Source organism: Schistocerca serialis, chromosome 10, assembly GCF_023864345.2.
Source record: "Schistocerca serialis cubense isolate TAMUIC-IGC-003099 chromosome 10, iqSchSeri2.2, whole genome shotgun sequence".
NCBI lineage: Eukaryota > Metazoa > Arthropoda > Insecta > Orthoptera > Acrididae > Schistocerca > Schistocerca serialis.
Window position 1 is genome coordinate 13,763,992 of NC_064647.1, and position 22,347 is coordinate 13,786,338.

The window sequence follows — 22,347 nt, forward strand, 5'->3', positions numbered from 1 at the left end:
GAAGACTGGCTCTTCTTACTGTCTATGTTTTGAAACTTTCCTGTGAGATCGGTTACAGTTTCCGATGCTTCACTTCAGGTTTACTGTATCCCTTGGACCTCCTTATAGACGACGAAACACAAAAATTGAATTAGAATTAAATAGAAAAGGTACAATGCTGACTTAAGTACAAGAAAACCAACTCTTCTTACTGTCTATGTTTTGGAACTTTCCTGTGAGACCAGTTTTAGATTCCGATGCCTCACTTCAGTTTTACTGTATCCCTTGGACGTTCTTATTGACAATGAAACACATAAATTGCATCGCAATTAAGTACAAAAGGCACAATGCCGACTTAAGTACAAGAAGACTGACTCTTCTTACTGACTATGTTTTGAACATTTCCTGTGAGACCAGTTTTACATTATGATGCTTCACTATATGTTTACTGTATCCCTTGGACTTTCTTATTGACGATGAAACACAGAAATTGCATCGGAATTAAATACAAAAGGCACAATGCCGACTTAAGTACAAGACGACTGACTCTTCTTACTGACTATGTTTTGAACATTTCCTGTGTTACCAGTTTTAGATTCCGATGCTTCAGTGTATGTTTACTGTATCCCTAATACCTTCTTATTGACGATGAAACACAGAAATTGCATCACAATGAAAGACAAAAGGCACAATGATGACTTAAGTACATGTAGACGGACTCTTCCTACTGACTATGATTTCAAGATTTCCTGTGAGACCAGTTTTAGATTCCGATGCTTCGCTATATGTTTACCGTATCCCTCTGACCTTTTTATTGACGATGAATGACAGAAATTGCATCGGAATTAAATGCAAATTGCACAATGCCGACTCAAGTACAAGTAGACTGTCTCTTCTGACTGTCTATGTTATGAAGCTTTCCTGTGAGACCGGTTTCAGTTTGCGATGCTTCAATCCAGGTTTACTGTATCCCTTGGGCCTTCTTATTGACAACGAAACACAGAAATTGAATCAGAATTAAATAGAAAAGGCACAATGCTGACTTAAGTACAAGAAAACTAACTCTTCTTACTGTCTATGTTTTGAACCTTTCCTGTGAGACCAGTTTTTGATTCCGATGCTTCACTTCAGTTTTACTGTATCCCTTGGAACTTCTTATTGACGCGGAAACATAGAAATTGCATCGGAATTAAATACAAAAGGCACAATGCCGACTTAAGTAGAAGAAGACTGACTCTTCTTACTGACTATGTTTTGAATATTTCCTGTGAGACCAGTTTTACATTCTGATTCTTCACTATATGTTTACTGTATCCCTTGGACCTTCTTATCGACGATGAAACACAGAAATTGCATCGGTATTAAATACAAAAGGCACAATGCCAACTTAAGTACAAGAAGACTGACTCTTCTTACTGACTATGTTTTGAACATTTCCTGTGAGACCAGTTTTTGATCCCGATGCTTCAGTATATGTTTACTGTATCCCTTGGACCTTCTTATTGACGATGAAACACAGAAATTCCATGAGAATTAAATACAAAAGGCTCAATGATAACTTAAGTACATGAAGACTGATTCTTCCTACTGACTATGATTTCAAGATTTCCTGTGAGACCAGTTTTTGATTCCGATGCTTCACTATATGTTTACTGTATCCCTCTGACCTTCTTATTGACGATGAAAGACAGAAATTGCATCGGAATTAAATACAAAACGCACAATCCCGACTCAAGTACAAGTAGACCGGCTCTTCTTACAGTCTATGTTATGAAGCTTTCCTGTGAGACCGGTTACAGTTTCCGATGCTTCACTTCAGGTTTGCTGTATCCCTTGGTCCTTCTTATTGACGATAAAACACAGAAATTGATTCGGAATTAAATAGAAAATGCACAATTCTGACTTAAGTACAAGAAAACTCATTCTTCTTACTGTCTAATTTTTGAACCACTCCTGTGGCACTAGTTATAGATTCCGATGCTTCACTTCAGTTTTCTGTATCCCTCTGACCATCTTATTGACGATGAAAGACAGAAATTGCATCGGAATTAAATACAAAAGGCACAAGGCCGACTCAAGTACACGTAGACTGGCTCTTCTTTCTGTCTATGTTATGAAGCTTTCCTGTGAGACCGGTTTCAGATTGCGATGCTTCAATTCAGGTTTAGTGTATCCCTTGGGCCTTCTTAATGACGACGAAACACAGAAATTGAATCAGAATTAAATAGAAATGGCACAATGCTGACTTAAGTACAAGAAAACTAACTCTTCTTACTGTCTATGTTTTGAACCTTTCCTGTGAGACCAGTTTTAGATTCCGATTCTTCACTTCAGTTTTACTGTATCCCTTGGAACTTCTTATTGACACAGAAACATAGAAATTGCATCGGAATTAAATACAAAAGACACAATGCCGACTTAAGTACAAGAAGACTGACTCTTCTTACTGACTATGTTTTGAATATTTCCTGTAGGACCAGTTTTACATTCTGATGCTTCACTATATGTTTACTGTATCCCTTGGACCTTCTTATTGACAATGAAACAAAGAAATTGCATCGGAATTAAATACAAAAGGCACAATGCCGACTTAAGCACAAGAAGACTGACTTTTCTTACTGACTATGTTTTGAAAATTTCCTGTAAGACCAGTTTTAGATTCCGATGCTTCAGTATATGTTTACTGTATCCCTTGGACCTTCTTATTGACGATGAAACACAGAAATTACATCAGAATTAAATACAAAAGGCACAATGATGACTTAAGTACATGAAGACTGACTCTTCCTACTCACTGTGATTTCAACATTTCCTGTGAGACCAGTTTTAGAATCCGATGCTTCACTATATGTTTACTGTATCCCTTTGACCTTCTTATCGACGATGAAACACAGAAATTGCATCGGAATTTATTACAAAAGGTACAATGCCGACTCAAGTACAAGTAGACTGGCTCTTCCTACTGTCAATGTTATGAAGCTTTCCTGTGAGTCCGGTTTCAGATTCCGATGCTTCTCTTCAGGTTTACTGTATCCCTTGGACGTTATTATTGACGACGAAACACAGAAATTGAACCAGAATTAAATAGAAAAGGCACAATGCTGACTTAAGTATAAGAAAACTAACTCTTCTTACTGTCTATGTTTTGAACCTTTCCTGTGAGACCAGTTTTAGATTCCGATGCTTCACTTCAGTTTTACTGTATCCCTTGGACCTTCTTATTGACGATGAAACACAGAATTTGCATCGGAATTAAATACAAAAGGCACAATGCCGACTTAAGTACAAGTAGACTGACGCTTCTTACTGACTATGATTTGAACATTTCCTGTGAGACCAGTTTTAGATTCCGATGCTTCAGTATATGTATACTGTATCCATTGGACCTTCTTATAGACAATGAAACACAGAAATTGCATCAGAATTAAATAAAAAGGGCACAATGATGATTTAAGTACATGGAGACTGATTCTTCCTTCTGACTATGATTTCAACATTTCCTGTGAGACTAGATATAGATTCCGATGCTTCACTATATGTTTACTGTATCCCTTGGACCCTCTTATCGCCGATGAAACACGGAAATTGCATCGGAATTAAATACAAAAGGCACAATGCCGACTCAAATACAAGTAGACTGGCTCTTCTTACTGTCTATGTTATGAAGCTTTCCTGTCTCTCCGGTTTCAGATTCCGATGCTTCACTTCAGGTTTACTGTATCCCTTGGACCTTCTTATTGACGACGAAACACAGAAATTGAATCAGAATTAAATAGAAAAATCACAATGCTGACTTAAGTACAAGAAAACTAACTCTTCTTACTGTCTATGTTTTGAACCCTTCCTGTGAGACGAGTTTTAGATTCCGATGCTTCACTTCAGTTTTACTGTATCCCTTGGAACTTCTTATTGACGATGAAACACAGAAATTGCATCGGAATTAAATACAAAAGGCATAATGCCGACTTAAATACAGGAAGACTGACTCTTCTTACATACTATGTTTTGAACATTTCCTGTGAGACCAGTTTTAAATTCCGATGCTTCAGTATATGTTAACTGTATCTCTTGGACCTTCTTATTGACGATGAAACACAGAAATTGCATCAGAATTAAATTCAAAGTGCACAATGATGACTTAAGTACATGAAGACGGACTCTTCCTACTCACTATGATTTCAACATTTCCTGTGAGACCAGTTTTAGATTCCGATGCTTCACTATCTGTTTACTGTATCCCTCTGACCTTCTTATTGACGATGAAAGACAGAAATTGCATCGGAATTAAATATAAAAGGCACAATGCCGACTCAAGTACAAGTAGACTGGCAATTCTTACTGTCTATGATATGAAGCTTTCCTGTGAGACCGGTTTCAGATTCCGATGCTTTACTTCAGGTTTACTGTATGCCTTGGACCTTCTTATTGACGACGAAACACAGATATTGAATCAGAATTAAATAGAAAAGGCACAATGCTGACTTAAGTACAAAAAACTAGATCTTCTTACTGTCTATGTTTTGAACCTTACCTGTGAGACCAGTTTTAGATTCCGATGCTTCACTTCAGTTTTACTTTATCCCTTGGACTTTCTTATTGATGATGAAACACAGAAATTGCATCGGAATTAAATACAAATGGCACAATGAAGACTTAAGTACAAGAAGACTGACTCTTCTTACTGACTATGTTTTGATCATTCCCTGTGAGACCAGTTTTACATTCTGATGCTTCACTATATGTTTACTGTATCCCTTGGACCTTCTTATTGACGATGAAACACAGATATTGCATCGGAATTAAATACAAAAGGCACAATGCCGACTTAAGTACAAGAAGACTGACTCTTCTTACTGACTATGTTTTCAACATTTACTGTGAGACCAGTTTTAGATTTCGATGCTTCAGTATATGTTTACTGTATCCCTTGGACCTTCTTATTGACGATGAAACACAGAAATTGCATCAGAATTAAATACAAAAGGCACAATGATGACTTAAGTACAAGAAAACTAACTCTTCTTACTGTCTATGTTTTGAACCTTTCCTGTGAGACCTGTTTCAGATTCCGATGCTTCACTTCAGTTTTACTGTATCCCTTGGACCTTCTTATTGACGATAAAACACAGAAATTGCATCGGAATTAAATAGAAAAGGCACAATGCTGACTTAAGTACAAGAAAACTGACTCTTCTTACTGTCTATGTTTTTAACCATTCCTGTGACACTAGTTATAGATTCCGATGCTTCAGTTCAGGTATACTGTATCTCTCTGACCTTCGTATTGACGATGAAACACAGAAATTGCATCGGAATTAAATACAAAAGGCACAATGCCGACTCAAGTACAAGAAGACTGGCTCTTCTTACTGTCTATGTTTTGAAACTTTCCTGTGAGACCGGTTTTAGATTCCGATGCTACACTTCAGGTTTTCTGTATCCCTTGGACCTTCTGATTGACGATGAAACACAGACATTGCATCGGAATTAAATACAAAAGGCACAATGCCGAATTAACTACAAGAAAACTCACTCTTCTTACTGTACATGATTTAAACCATCCCTGTGACACTAGTTATAAATTCCGATGCTTCACTTCAGGTTTACTGTATCTCTCTGACCTTCTTATTGACGATGAAACACAGAAATTGCATCGAAATTAAATGCAAAAGGCACAATGCCGACTTAAGCACAAGAAGACTCACTCTTCTTACAGTCTATGTTTTGAACCATTCCTGTGACACTAGTTATAGATTCCGATGCTTTACTTCAGGATTACTGTATCCCTCTGACCCTCTTATTGACGATGAAACACAGAAATTTCATCGGAATTAAATACAAAAGGCACATTGCCGACTCCAGTACATGAAAACTGGCTCTTCCTACTGTCTATGATTTGTACCATTCCTGTGACACTAGTTATAGATTCCGATGCTTCACTTCAGGGTTACTGTATCCCTCTGACCTTCTTATTGACGATGAAACACTGAAATTGCATCGGAATTAAATAGAAAAGGCACAATGCTGACTTAAGTACAAGAAAACTAACTCTTCTTACTGTCTATGTTTTGAACCCTTCCTGTGAGACGAGTTTTAGATTCCGATGCTTCACTTCAGTTTTACTGTATCCCTTGGAACTTCTTATTGACGATGAAACACAGAAATTGCATCGGAATTAAATACAAAAGTCACAATGCCGACTTAAGTACAAGAAGACTGACTCTTTTTACTGACTATGTTTTGAACATTTCCTGTGAGACCAGTTTTACATTCTGATGCTTCACTATATGTTTACTGTATCCCTTGGACCTTCTTATTGACGATGAAACACAGAAATTGCATCGGAATTAAATACAAAAGGCACAATGCCGACTTAAGTACAAGAAGACTGACTCTTCTTACTGACTATATTTTGAAAATTTCCTGTGAGACCAGTTTCAGATTCCGATGCTTCAGTATATGTTTACTGTTTCCCTTGGACCTTCTTATCGACGATGAAACACAGAAATTGAATCACAATTAAATAGAAAAGGCACAATGCTGACTTAAGTACAAGATAACTAACTCTTCTCACTGTCTATGTTTTGAACCTTTCCTGTGAGACCAGTTTTAGATTCCGATGCTTCACTTCAGTTTTACTGTATCGCTTGGACCTTCTTATTGACGATGAAATACAGAAATTGCAGCGGAATTAAATACAAAAGGCATAATGCCGACTTAAGTACAAGTAGACTAACGCTTCTTACTAAATATGTTTTGAACATTTCCTGTGAGACCAGTTTTATATTCTGATGCTTCACTACATGTTTACTGTATCCCTTGGACCTTCTTATTGACAATGAAACACAGAAATTGCATCGGAAGTAAATACAAAAGGCACAGTGCCGACTCAATTACATGAAGACTGGCTCTTCCTCTTGTCTATGATTTGAACCATTCCTGTGACACTAGTTATAGATTCCGATGCTTCACTTCAGGTTTACTGTATCCCTCTGACCTTCTTATTGACGATGAAACACAGAAATTGCATCGGTATTAAATACATAGGCACAATGCGGACTCAAGTACAAGATGAAGGCTCTTCTTACTGTCTATGTTTTGAACCATTCCTGTGACCCTAGTTATAGATTCCGATGCTTCACTTCAGGTTTATTGCATCCCTCTGACCGTCTTAATGACGATGATACACAGAAATTGCATCGGAATTAAATAGAAAAGGCACAATGCCGACTTAAGTACAAGAAAACTGACACTTCTTACTGTCTATGTTTTGAAGCATGCCCGTGACACTAGTTATAGATTCCAATGATTCACTTCAGGTTTGCTGTATCCCTCTGACATTCTAATTGACGATGAAACACAGAAATTGCATTGGAATTAAATACAAAAGCGCAATGCCGAATTAAGTACAAAGAACTACTCTTCCTACTGTCTATGGTTTGAACCATTCCTGTGACACTAGCTGTAGATTCCGATGCTTCACTTCGGGTTTACTGTATCCCACTGACCTTCTTATTGACAATGAAACACAGAAACTGCATCGGAATTAAATACAAAACGCACAATGCCGACTCAAGTACAAGATGACTGGCTCTTCTTATTGACTATGTTTTGAACCATTCATGTAACACTAGTTATAGATTCCGATGCTTCACTATATGTTTACTGTATCCCTTGGACCTTCTTATAGACGATGAAACACAGAAATTGCATCAGAATTAAATAAAAAGGGCACAATGATGACTTAAGTACATGGAGACTGGGTTTTCCTTCTGACTATGATTTCAACATTTCCTGTGAGACTAGTTATAGATTCCGATGCTTCACTATATGTTTACTGTGTCCCTTGGACCTTCTTATCGACGATGAAACACTGAAATTGCATCGGAATTAAATACAAAAGGCAGAATGCCGACTCAAGTACAAGTAGAGTGGCTCTTCTTACTGTCATTGCTATGAAGCTTTCCTGTCTGACCGGTTTCAGATTCCGATGCTTCACTTCAGGTTTACTGTATCCCTTGGACCTTCTTATTGACGACGAAACACAGAAATTGAATCAGAATTAAATAGAAAATGCACAATGCTTACTTAAGTACAAGAAAACTAACTCTTCTTACTGTCTATGTTTGAACCCTTTCTGTGAGACCAGTTTTAGATTCCGATGCTTCACTTCAGTTTTACTGTATCCCTTGGAACTTCTTATTGACGATGAAACACAGAAATTGCATCGGAATTAAATACAAAAGGCACAATGCCGACTCAAGTACAAGAAGACTGGCTCTTCTTACTGTCTATGTTTTGAAACTTTCCTGTGAGACCGGTTTTAGATTCCGATGCTTCACTTCAGGTTTCCTGTATCCCTTGGACCTTCTTATTGACGATGAAACACAGACATTGCATCGGAATTATATACAAAAGGCACAATGCCGACTTAAGTACAAGAAGACTGAATCTTCTTACTGACTATATTTTGAACATTTCCTGTGCGACCAGTTTTAGAGTCTGATGCTTCACCATATGTTTACTGTATCCCTTGGACCTTCTTATTGACGAAAAAACACAGAAATTGCATCGGAATTAAATACATAGGCAAAATTGTGACTCAAGTACAAGAAGACTGGCTCTTCTTACTGCCTATGTTTTGAACCATTCCTTTGACACTAGTTATCGATTCCGATGCTTCACTTCTGGTTTACTGAATCGCTCTGACCTTCTTATTGACGAGGAAACACAGAAATTGCATCGGAATTAAATACAAAATACACAATGCCGAATTAAGTACAAGAAAACTGACTCATCTTACTGTCTAAGATTTGAACCATTCCCGTGACACTAGTTACAGATTCCGATGCTTGACATCAGGTTTACTGTATTCCTTGGACCTTCTTATTGACGACGAAACACAGAAATTGAATCAGAATTAAATAGAAAAGGCACAATACTGACTTAAGTACAAGAAAACTAACTCTTCTTACTGTCTATGATTTGAACCTTTCCTGTGAGACCAGTTTTAGAATCCGATGCTTCACTTCAGGTTTACTGTATCCCTTGGACCATCTTATTGACGATGAAACACAGAAATTGCATCGGAATTAAATACAAAAGGCACAATGCCGACTTAAGTACAAGAAGACTGACTCTTCTTACTGACTATGTTTATAACATTTCCTGTGCGACCAGTTTTAGATTCTGATGCTTCACCATATGTTTACTGTATCCCTTGGACCTTCTTATTGACGATGAAACACAGAAATTGCATCAGAACTAAATACAAAAGGCACAACGCCGACTTAAGTCCAAGAAGACTGACTCTTCTTACTGACTACCTTTTGAACCTTTCCTGTGAAACCAGTTTTACATTCCGATGCTTCACTATATGTTTACTGTATCCCTTGGACCTTCTTATTGACGAATAAACACAGAAATTGCATCGGAATTAAATACAAAAGGCACAATGCCGACTTAAGTACAAGAAGACTGACTCTTCTTATTGACTATATTTTGAACATTTCCTGTGAGACCAGTTTTAGATTCCGAAGCTTCACTGTATGTTTACTGAATCCCTTGGACCTTCTTATTGACGATGAAACACAGAAATTGCATCGGAATTAAATAGAAAAGGCTCAATGCCGACTGAAGTACAAGAAAACTGACTGAACATTAGTTATAGACTCCGATGCTTCACTTCAGGTTAACTGTATCCCTCTGACCTTCTTATTGACGATGAAACACAGAAATTGCATCGGAATTACATAGAAAAGGCACAATGCCGACTTAAGTAGAAGAAAACTGACTCTTCTTATTGTCTATGATTTGAACCTATCCTGTGACGCTAGTTATAGATTCCGATGCTTCACTTCAGATTTACTGTTTCCCTCTGACCTTCTTATTGACGATGAGACACAGAAATTGCTTCGGAATTAAATACAAAACGCACAATGCCGAATTAAGTACAAGAAAACTGACTCTTCTTACTGTCTATGTTTTGAACCATTCCTGTGACACTAGTTATAGATTCCGATGCATCACTTCAGGTTTAGTGTAACCCTCAGACCTTCTTGTTGACGATGAAACACAGAAATTGAATTGGAATGAAATACAAAATGCACAAGGCCGACTTAAGTACAAGAAGACTGACTCTTCTTACTGAATATGTTTTGAACCATACCTGTGACACTAGTTATAGATTCCGGTGCTTCGGTTCTGGTTTACTGTATCCCTCTGACCTTCTTATTGACGATGTAACACAGAAATTGCATCGGAATAAAAACATAGGCACAATGCCGACTCAAGTACAAGAAGACTGGCTCTTCTTAGTGTCTATGTTTTGAACCATTCCTGTGACACTAGTTATAGATTCCGATGCTTCAGTTCAGGTTTACTGTATCCATTGGACCGTCTTATTGACGATGAAACACAGAAATTGCATCGGAATTAAATACAAAAGGCACAATGCCGACTTAAGTACAAGGAGACTGACTCTTCCTACTGTCTATGATTTGAACCATTCCTGTGACACAAGTTATAGATTCCGATGTTTCACTTCAGGTTTACTGTATCCCTCTGGCCTTCTTATTGCCGATGAAACACAGATATTGCATCGGAATAAAATACAAAAGGCACAATGCCGACTCATGTACAAGAAGACTGACTCTTCCTACTGTCTATGTTTTGAACCATTCCTGTGACACTAGTTATAGAATCCGATGCTTCACTTCGGGTTTACTGTATCCCTTGGACATTCTCATTGACGATGAAACACGGAAATTGCATCGGTATTAAATATAAAAGTCACTTTGCCGACTGAAGTACAAGAAGACTGACTCTTCTTACTGACTATGTTTTGAACATTTTCTGTGAGACCAGTTTTAGATTGCGGTGCTTGACTATATATTTACTGTATCCCTCTGACCTTCTTATTGACGATTAAACACAGAAATTGCATCGGAATTAATTACAAAAGGCGCAATGTTGAATCAAGTTCAAGAAGACTGGCTCATCTTACTGTCTATGTTTTGAACATTTCCTGTGCGACCAGTTTTAGATTCTGATGCTTCACCATATGTTTACTGTATCCCTTGGACCTTCTTATTGACGAAAAAACACAGAAATTGCATCGGAATTAAATAGAAAAGGCACAACGCCGACTTAAGTACAAGAAGACTGACTCTTCTTACTGACTATCTTTTGAACATTTCCTGTGAGACCAGTTTTAGATTCCGATGCTTCACTATATGTTTACTGTATCCCTTGGACCATCTTATTGACGACGAAACACAGAAATTGCCGCGGAATTAAATTCAAAAGCCAAAATGCCGACTTAAGTACCAGAAAACTGACTCTTCTTACTGTCTTTGTTTTGAACCGTTCCTGTGACACTAGTTATAGATTTCGATGCTTCACTTCAGGTTTACTGTATCCCTCTGACCTTCTTATTGACGATGAAACATAGAAATTGCATCGGAATTAAATACAAAAGGCACAATGCCGACTTAAGTACAAGATATCTGACTCTTCTTACTGTCTATGTTTTGAACCATTCCTGTGACACTAGTTATCGATTCCAATGCTTCACTTCAGGTTTACTGTATCGCTGTGACCTTCTTGTTGACGATGAAACACAGAAATTGCATCGGAATTAAATACAAAATGCACAATGCCGAATTAAGTACAAGAAAACTGATTCTTCTTACCGTCTATGTTTTGAACCATTCCTGTGACACTAGTTACAGATTCCGATGCTTCACTTCAGGTTTACTGTATCCCTTGGACCTTCTTATAGACGATGAAACACAGAAATTGCATCAGAATTAAATAAAAAGGGCACAATGATGACTTAAGTACATGGAGACTGGGTTTTCCTTCTGACTATGATTTCAACATTTCCTGTGAGACTAGTTATAGATTCCGATGCTTCACTATATGTTTACTGTGTCCCTTGGACCTTCTTATCGACGATGAAACACTGAAATTGCATCGGAATTAAATACAAAAGGCAGAATGCCGACTCAAGTACAAGTAGACTGGCTCTTCTTACTGTCATTGCTATGAAGCTTTCCTGTCTGACCGGTTTCAGATTCCGATGCTTCACTTCAGGTTTACTGTATCCCTTGGACCTTCTTATTGACGACGAAACACAGAAATTGAATCAGAATTAAATAGAAAAGGCACAATGCTTACTTAAGTACAAGAAAACTAACTCTTCTTACTGTCTATGTTTGAACCCTTTCTGTGAGACCAGTTTTAGATTCCGATGCTTCACTTCAGTATTACTGTATCCCTTGGAACTTCTTATTGACGATGAAACACAGAAATTGCATCGCAATTAAATACAAAAGGCACAATGCAGACTTAAGTACAGGAAGACTGACTCTTCTTACAGACTATGTTTTGAACATTTCCTGTGAGACCAGTTTTAGATTCCGATGCTTCAGTATATGTTTACTGTATCCCTCTGACGTTCTTATTGACGATGAAAGACAGAAATTGCATCGGAATTAAATACAAAACGCACAATCCCGACTCAAGTACAAGTAGACCGGCTCTTCTTACTATCTATGATATGAAGCTTTCCTGTGTGACCGGTTTCAGATTCCGATGCTTCACTTCAGGTTTACTGTATCCCTTGGACCTTCTTATTGACGACGAAACACAGAAATTGAATCAGAAATAAATAGAAAAGTCACAATGCAGACTTAAGTACAAGAAAACTAACTCTTCTTAGTGTCTATGTTTTGAACATTTCCTGTGAGACCAGTTTTAGATTCCGATGCTTCACTTCAGTTTTACTGTATCCCTTGGACCTTCTTATTGACGATTAAAAACACAGAAATTGCATCGGAATTAAATAGAAAAGGCACAATGCCGACTTCAGTACAAGAAAACTGACTCTTCTTACTGTCTATGTTTTTAACCATTCCTGTGACACTAGTTATAGATTCCGATGCTTCAGTTCAGGTATACTGTATCTCTCTGACCCTCGTATTGACGATGAAACACAGAAATTGCATCGGAATTAAATACAAAAGGCACAATGCCGACTCAAGTACAAGAAGACTGGCTCTTCTTACTGTCTATGTTTTGAAACTTTCCTGTGAGACCGGTTTTAGATTCCGATGCTTCACTTCAGGTTTCCTGTATCCCTTGGACCTTCTTATTGACGATGAAACACAGACATTGCATCGGAATTATATACAAAAGGCACAATGCCGACTTAAGTACAAGAAGACTGAATCTTCTTACTGACTATATTTTGAACATTTCCTGTGAGACCAGTTTTAGATTCCGAAGCTTCACTGTATGTTTACTGAATCCCTTGGACCTTCTTATTGACGATGAAACACAGAAATTGCATCGGAATTAAATAGAAAAGGCTCAATGCCGACTGAAGTACAAGAAAACTGACTGAACATTAGTTATAGACTCCGATGCTTCACTTCAGGTTAACTGTATCCCTCTGACCTTCTTATTGACGATGAAACACAGAAATTGCATCGGAATTACATAGAAAAGGCACAATGCCGACTTAAGTAGAAGAAAACTGACTCTTCTTATTGTCTATGATTTGAACCTATCCTGTGACGCTAGTTATAGATTCCGATGCTTCACTTCAGATTTACTGTATCCCTCTGACCTTCTTATTGACGATGAGACACAGAAATTGCTTCGGAATTAAATACAAAACGCACAATGCCGAATTAAGTACAAGAAAACTGACTCTTCTTACTGTCTATGTTTTGAACCATTCCTGTGACACTAGTTATAGATTCCGATGCATCACTTCAGGTTTAGTGTAACCCTCAGACCTTCTTGTTGACGATGAAACACAGAAATTGAATTGGAATTAAATACAAAATGCACAAGGCCGACTTAAGTACAAGAAGACTGACTCTTCTTACTGAATATGTTTTGAACCATACCTGTGACACTAGTTATAGATTCCGGTGCTTCAGTTCAGGTTTACTGTATCCCTCTGACCTTCTTATTGACGATGTAACACAGAAATTGCATCGGAATAAAAACATAGGCACAATGCCGACTCAAGTACAAGAAGACTGGCTCTTCTTAGTGTCTATGTTTTGAACCATTCCTGTGACACTAGTTATAGATTCCGATGCTTCACTTCAGGTTTACTGTATCCATTGGACCGTCTTATTGACGATTAAACACAGAAATTGCATCGGAATTAAATACAAAATGCACAATGCCGACTTAAGTACAAGGAGACTGACTCTTCCTACTGTCTCTGATTTGAACCATTCCTGTGACACAAGTTATAGATTCCGATGCTTCACTTCAGGTTTACTGTATCCCTCTGGCCTTCTTATTGCCGATGAAACACAGAATTGCATCGGAATAAAATGCAAAAGGCACAATGCCGACTCATGTACAAGAAGACTGACTCTTCCTACTGTCTATGTTTTGAACCATTCCTGTGACACTAGTTATAGAATCCGATGCTTCACTTCGGGTTTACTGTATCCCTTGGACATTCTCATTGACGATGAAACACGGAAATTGCATCGGTATTAAATATAAAAGTCACTTTGCCGACTGAAGTAGAAGAAGACTGACTCTTCCTACTGACTATGTTTTGATCATTTTCTGTGAGACCAGTTTTAGATTGCGGTGCTTGACTATCTATTTACTGTATCCCTCTGACCTTCTTATTGACGATTAAACACAGAAATTGCATCGGAATTAATTACAAAAGGCGCAATGTTGAATCAAGTTCAAGAAGACTGGCTCATCTTACTGTCTATGTTTTGAACATTTCCTGTGCGACCAGTTTTAGATTCTGATGCTTCACCATATGTTTACTGTATCCCTTGGCCTTCTTATTGACGAAAAAACACAGAAATTGCATCGGAATTAAATAGAAAAGGGACAACGCCGACTTAAGTACAAGAAGACTGACTCTTCTTACTGACTATCTTTTGAACATTTCCTGTGAGACCAGTTTTAGAATCCGATGCTTCACTATATGTTTACTGTATCCCTTGGACCTTCTTATTGACGATTAAACACAGAAATTGCATCCGAATTAAATACAAAAGGCACAATGCCGACTTAAGTACAAGAAGACTGACTCTTCTTACTGACTATGTTTGAACATTTCCTGTGCGACCAGTTTTAGATTCTGATGCTTCACCATATGTTTACTGTATCCCTTGGACCTTCTTATTGACGATGAAACACAGAAATTGCATCAGAACTAAATACAAAAGGCACAACGCCGACTTAAGTACAAGAAGACTGACTCTTCTTACTGACTATCTTTTGAACATTTCCTGTGAGACCAGTTTTAGAATCCGATGCTTCACTATATGTTTACTGTATCCCACTGACCTTCTTATTGACGATGAAACACAGAAATTGCATCGGCATTAAATACAAAACGCACAATGCCGACTCATGTACAAGATGACTGGCTCTTCTTACTGACTATGTTTGAACCATTCCTGTGACACTAGTTATAGATTCCGATGCTTCACTTCAGGTTTACTGTATCCCTCTGACCGTCTTATTAACGATGAAACACAGAAATTGCATCGGAATTAAATACATAGGCAAAATTGTGACTCAAGTACAAGAAGACTGGCTCTTCTTACTGCCTATGTTTGAACCATTCCTTTTACACTAGTTATCGTTTCCGATGCTTCACTTCTGGTTTACTGAATCGCTCTGACCTTCTTATTGACGAGGAAACACAGAAATTGCATCGGAATTAAATACAAAATACACAATGCCGAATTAAGTACAAGAAAACTGACTCATCTTACTGTCTAAGATTTGAACCATTCCCGTGACACAAGTTACAGATTCCGATGCTTGACATCAGGTTTACTGTATCCCTTGGACCTTCTTATTGACGACGAAACACAGAAATTGAATCAGAATTAAATAGAAAAGGCACAATACTGACTTAAGTACAAGAAAACTAACTCTTCTTACTGTCTATGATTTGAACCTTTCCTGTGAGACCAGTTTTAGAATCCGATGCTTCACTTCAGATTTACTGTATCCCTTGGACCATCTTATTGACGATGAAACACAGAAATTGCATCGGAATTAAATACAAAAGGCACAATGCCGACTTAAGTACAAGAAGACTGACTCTTCTTACTGACTATGTTTTGAACATTTCCTGTGCGACCAGTTTTAGATTCTGATGCTTCACCATATGTTTACTGTATCCCTTGGACCTTCTTATTGACGATGAAACACAGAAATTGCATCAGAACTAAATACAAAAGGCACAACGCCGACTTAAGTACAAGAAGACTGACTCTTCTTACTGACTACCTTTTGAACATTTCCTGTGAAACCAGTTTTACATTCTGATGCTTCACTATATGTTTACTGTATCCCTTGGACCTTCTTATTGACGAATAAACACAGAAATTGCATCGGAATTAAATACAAAAGGCACATTGCCGACTTAAGTACAAGAAGACTGACTCTTCTTACTGACTATATTTTGAACATTTCCTGTGAGACCAGTTTTAGATTCCGAAGTTTCACTATTTGTTTACTATATCCCTTGGACCTTCTTAATGACGATAAAACACAGAAATTGCATCAGAATCAAATACAAAAGGCACAATGCTGACCTAAGTACAAGAAGACTGACCCTTCCTACTGACTATGATTTCAACATTTCCTGTGAGACCAGTTTTAGATTCCGATGCTTCACTATATGTTTACTGTATCTTTTGGACCTTCGTATTGACGATGAAACACAGAGATTGCATCGGAATTAAATAGAAAAGGCACAATGCCGAATTAAGTACAAGAAAACAGACTTTTCTTACTGTGTATGATTTGAACCATTCCTGTGGGACTAGTTATAGATTCCGTTGCTTCACTACAGGTATACTGTATCTCTCTGACCTTCTTATTGACGATGAAACACAGATATTGCATCGGAATCAAATACAAAAGGCACAATGCCGACTCCAATACCAGAAGACTGGCTTTTCTTACTGTCTATGTTTTGAAACTATCCTGTGAGACCGGTTATAGATTCCGATGGTTCACTTCAGGTTTACTGTATCCCTTGGATCTTCTTATTGACGACGAAACACAGAAATGGCATCGGAATGAAATAGAAATGGCACAATGCCGACTTAAGTACAAGAAAACTGACTCTTCTTACTGTCTACGTTTTGAACCATTCCTGTGACACTAGTTTCACATTCCGATGCATCACTTCAGGTTTACTGTATCCCTCTGACCTTCTTATTGACGACGAAACACAGATATTGCCGCGGAATTAAATTCAAAAGCCAAAATGCCGACTTAAGTACCAGAAAACTGACTCATCTTACTGTCTTTGTTTTGAACCATTCCTATGACACTAGTTATAGATTTCGATGCTTCACTTCAGGTTTACTGTATCCCTCTGACCTTCTTATTGACGATGAAACATAGAAATTGCATCGGAATTAAATACAAAAGGCTCAATGCCGACTTAAGTACAAGATATCTGACTCATCTTACTGTCTATGTTTTGAACCATTCCTGTGACACTAGTTATCGATTCCTATGCTTCACTTCAGGTTTACTGTATCGCTGTGACCTTCTTGTTGACGATGAAACACAGAAATTGCATCGGAATTAAATACAAAATGCACAATGCCGAATTAAGTACAAGAAAACTGATTCTTCTTACTGTCTATGTTTTGAACCATTCCTGTGACACTAGTTACAGATTCCGATGCTTCACTTCAGGTTTACTGTATCCCTTGGACCTTCTTATAGACGATGAAACACAGAAATTGCATCAGAATTAAATAAAAAGGGCACAATGATGACTTAAGTACATGGAGACTGGGTTTTCCTTCTGACTATGATTTCAACATTTCCTGTGAGACTAGTTATAGATTCCGATGCTTCACTATATGTTTACTGTGTCCCTTGGACCTTCGTATCGACGATGAAACACGGAAATTGCATCGGAATTAAATACAAAAGGCAGAACGCCGACTCAAGTACAAGTAGACTGGCTCTTCTTAGTGTCATTGCTATGAAGCTTTCCTGTCTGACCGGTTTCAGATTCCGATGCTTCACTTCAGGTTTACTGTATCCCTTGGACCTTCTTATTGACGACGAAACACAGAAATTGAATCAGAATTAAATAGAAAAGGCACAATGCTTACATAAGTACAAGAAAACTGACTCTTCTTACTGTCTATGTTTTGAACCATTCCTGTGACACTAGTTATAGATTCCGATGCATCACTTCAGGTTTAGTGTAACCCTCTGACCTTCTTGTTGACGATGAAACACAGAAATTGCATTGGAATTAAATACAAAATGCACAAGGTCGACTTAAGTACAAGAAGACACTCTTCTTACTGAATATGTTTTGAACCGTACCTGTGACACTAGTTATAGATTCCGGTGCTTCAGTTCAGGTTTACAGTATCCCTCTGACCTTCTTATTGACGATGTAACACAGAAATTGCATCGGAATAAAGACATAGGCACAATGCCGACTCAAGTACAAGAAGACTGGCTCTTCTTAGTGTCTATGTTTTGAACCATTCCTGTGACACTAGTTATAGATTCCGATGCTTCACTTCAGGTTTACTGTATCCATTGGACCGTCTTATTGACGATGAAACACAGAAATTGCATCGGAATTAAATACAAAAGGCACAATGCCGACTTAAGTACAAGGAGACTGACTCTTCCTACTGTCTATGATTTGAACCATTCCTGTGACACAAGTTATAGATTCCGATGCTTCACTTCAGGTTTACTGTATCCCTCTGGCCTTCTTATTGCCGATGAAACACAGAAATTGCATCGGAAAAAAATACAAAAGGCACAATGCCGACTCATGTACAAGAAGACTGACTCTTCCTACTGTCTATGTTTTGAACCATTCCTGTGACACTAGTTATAGAATCCGATGCTTCACTTCGGGTTTACTGTATCCCTTGGACATTCTCATTGACGATGAAACACGGAAATTGCATCGGTATTAAATATAAAAGTCACTTTGCCGACTGAAGTACAAGAAGACTGACTCTTCCTACTGACTATGTTTTGAACATTTTCTGTGAGACCAGTTTTAGATTGCGGTGCTTGACTATATATTTACTGTATCCCTCTGACCTTCTTATTGACGATTAAACACAGAAATTGCATCGGAATTAATTACAAAAGGCGCAATGTTGAATCAAGTTCAAGAAGACTGGCTCATCTTACTGTCTATGCTTTGAACCTTTCCTGTGAGACCGGTTTTAGATTCCGATGCTTCAATTCAGGTTTACTGTATCCCTTGGACCTTCTTATTGACGAAAAAACACAGAAATTGCATCGGAATTAAATAGAAAAGGCACAATGCCGACTTAAGTACAAGAAGACTGACTCTTCTTACTGACTATGTTTTGAACCATTCCTGTGACACTAGTTATAGATTCTGATGCTTCACTTCAGGCTTGCTGTATGCCTCTGACCTTCTTATTGACGATGAAACACAGAAATTGAATCGGAATTAAATACAAAAGGCACATTGCCGACTCAAGTACAAGAAGACTGGCTCTTCTTACTGTCTATGTTCTGAAGCTTTCCTGTGAGATCGGTTTTAGATTCCGATGCTTCACTTCAGGTTTACTGTATCCCTAAGAACTTCCTATTGCGACGAAACACAGAAATTTAATCAGAATTAAATAGAAAAGGCACAATGCTGACTAAAGTACAAGAAAATTTACTCTTGTTACTGTCTATGCTTTGAACCTTTCCTGTGAGACCAGTTTTAGAATCCGATGCTTCACTTCAGGTTTACTGTATCCCTTGGACCATCTTATTGACGATGAAACACAGAAATTGCATCCGAATTAAATACAAAAGGCACAATGCCGACTTAAGTACAAGAAGACCGACTCTTCTTACTGACTATGTTTTGAACATTTCCTGTGCGACCAGTGTTAGATTCTGATGCCTCACCATATGTTTACTGTATCCCTTGGACCTTCTTATTGACGATGAAACACAGAAATTGCATCAGAACTAAATACAAAAGGCACAACGCCGACTTAAGTACAAGAAGACTGACTCTTCTTACTGACTATCTTTTGAACATTTCCTGTGAGACCAGTTATAGAATCCGATGCTTCACTATATGTTTACTGTATCCCTTGGACCTTCTTATTGACGATTAAACACAGAAATTGCATCGGAATTAAATACAAAAGGCACAATGCCGACTTAAGTACAAGAAGACTGACTCTTCTTACTGACTATATTTTGAACATTTCCTGTGAGACCAGTTTTAGATTCCGAAGCTTCACTATATGTTTACTGTATCCCTTGGACCTTCTTATTGACGATGAAACACAGAAATTGCTTCAGAACTAAATACAAAAGGCACAATGCTGTCCTAAGTACAAGAAGACTGACCCTTCCTACTGACTATGAATTCAACATTTCCTGTCAGACCAGTTTTAGATTCCGATGTTTCACCATATGTTTACTGTATCCCTTGGACTTTCTTATTCACGAAGAAACACAGAAATTGCATCAGAATTAAATACAAAAGGCACAACGCCGACTTAAGTACAAGAAGACTGACTTTTCTTACTGACTATCTTTTGAACATTTCTTGTGAGACCAGTTTTAGAATCCGATGCTTCACTATATGTTTACTGTATCCCTTGGACCATCGTATTGACGATTAAACACAGAAATTGCATCGGAATTATATACAAAAGGCGCAATGTCGACTTAAGTACAAGAAGACTGAATCTTCTTACTGACTATATTTTGAACATTTCCTGTGAGACCAGTTTTAGATTCCGAAGCTTCACTGTATGTTTACTGAATCCCTTGGACCTTCTTATTGACGATGAAACACAGAAATTGCATCGGAATTAAATAGAAAAGGCTCAATGCCGACTGAAGTACAAGAAAACTGACTCTTCTTACTGTGTATTTTTTGAACCATTCCTATGACACTAGTTATAGAATCCGATGCTTCACTTCAGGTATACTGTATCTCTCTGACCTTCTTATTGACGAGGAAACACAGAAATTGCATCGGAATAAAATACAAAATACACAATGCCGAATTAAGTACAAGAAAACTGACTCATCTTACTGTCTAAGATTTGAACCATTCCCGTGACACTAGTTACAGTTTCCGATGATTGACATCAGGTTTACTGTATCCCTTGGATCTTCTTATTGACGACGAAACACAGAAATGGCATCGGAATGAAATAGAAATGGCACAATGCCGACTTAAGTACAAGAAAACTGACTCTTCTTACTGTCTACGTTTTGAACCATTCCTGTGACACTAGTCTCACATTCCGATGCATCACTTCAGGTTTACTGTATCCCGCTGACCTTCTTATTGACGACGAAACACAGAAATTGCCGCGGAATTAAATTCAAAAGCCAAAATGCCGACTTAAGTTCCAGAAAACTGACTCTTCTTACTGTCTTTGTTTGGAACCATTCCTGTGACACTAGTTATACATTTCGATGCTTCACTTCAGGTTTACTGTATCCCTCTGACCTTCTTATTGACGATGAAACATAGAAATTGCATCGGAATTAAATACAAAAGGCACAATGCCGACTTAAGTACAAGATATCTGACTCTTCTTACTGTCTATGTTTTGAACCATTCCTGTGACACTAGTTATAGATTCCGAGGCTTCACCTCAGGTTTACTGAATCGCTGTGACCTTCAAATTGACGATGAAACACAGAAAATGCACCGGAATTAAATACAAAATGCACAATGCCGAATTAAGTACAAGAAAACTGACTCTTCTTACTGTCTAAGATTTGAACCATTCCTGTGACACTAGTTACAGATTCCGATGCTTGACTTCAGGTTTACTGTATTCCTTGGATCTTCGTATTGACGACGAAACACAGAAATTGAATCAGAATTAAATAGAAAAGGCACAATGCTGACTTAAGTACAAGAAAACTAACTCTTCTTACTGTGTATGTTTTGAACCTTTGCTGTGAGACCACTTTTAGATTCTGATGCTTCACTTCAGGTTTACTATATCCCTAGGATCTTGTTTTTGACGATGAAACACAGAAATTGCATCGGAATTAAATACAAAAGGCACAATGCCGACTTAAGTACAAGAAGACTGACTCTTCTTACTGACAATGATTTGAACATTTCCTGTGAGACCAGTTTTACATTCTGATGCTTCACTATATGTTTACTGTATCCCTTGGACCTTCGTATTGACGATTAAACACATAAATTGCATCAGAATTAAATACAAAAGGCACAATGCTGACTTAAGTACAAGAAGACTGACCCACCCTACTGACTATGATTTCAACATTTCCTGTGAGACCAGTTTTAGATTCCGATGCTTCCCT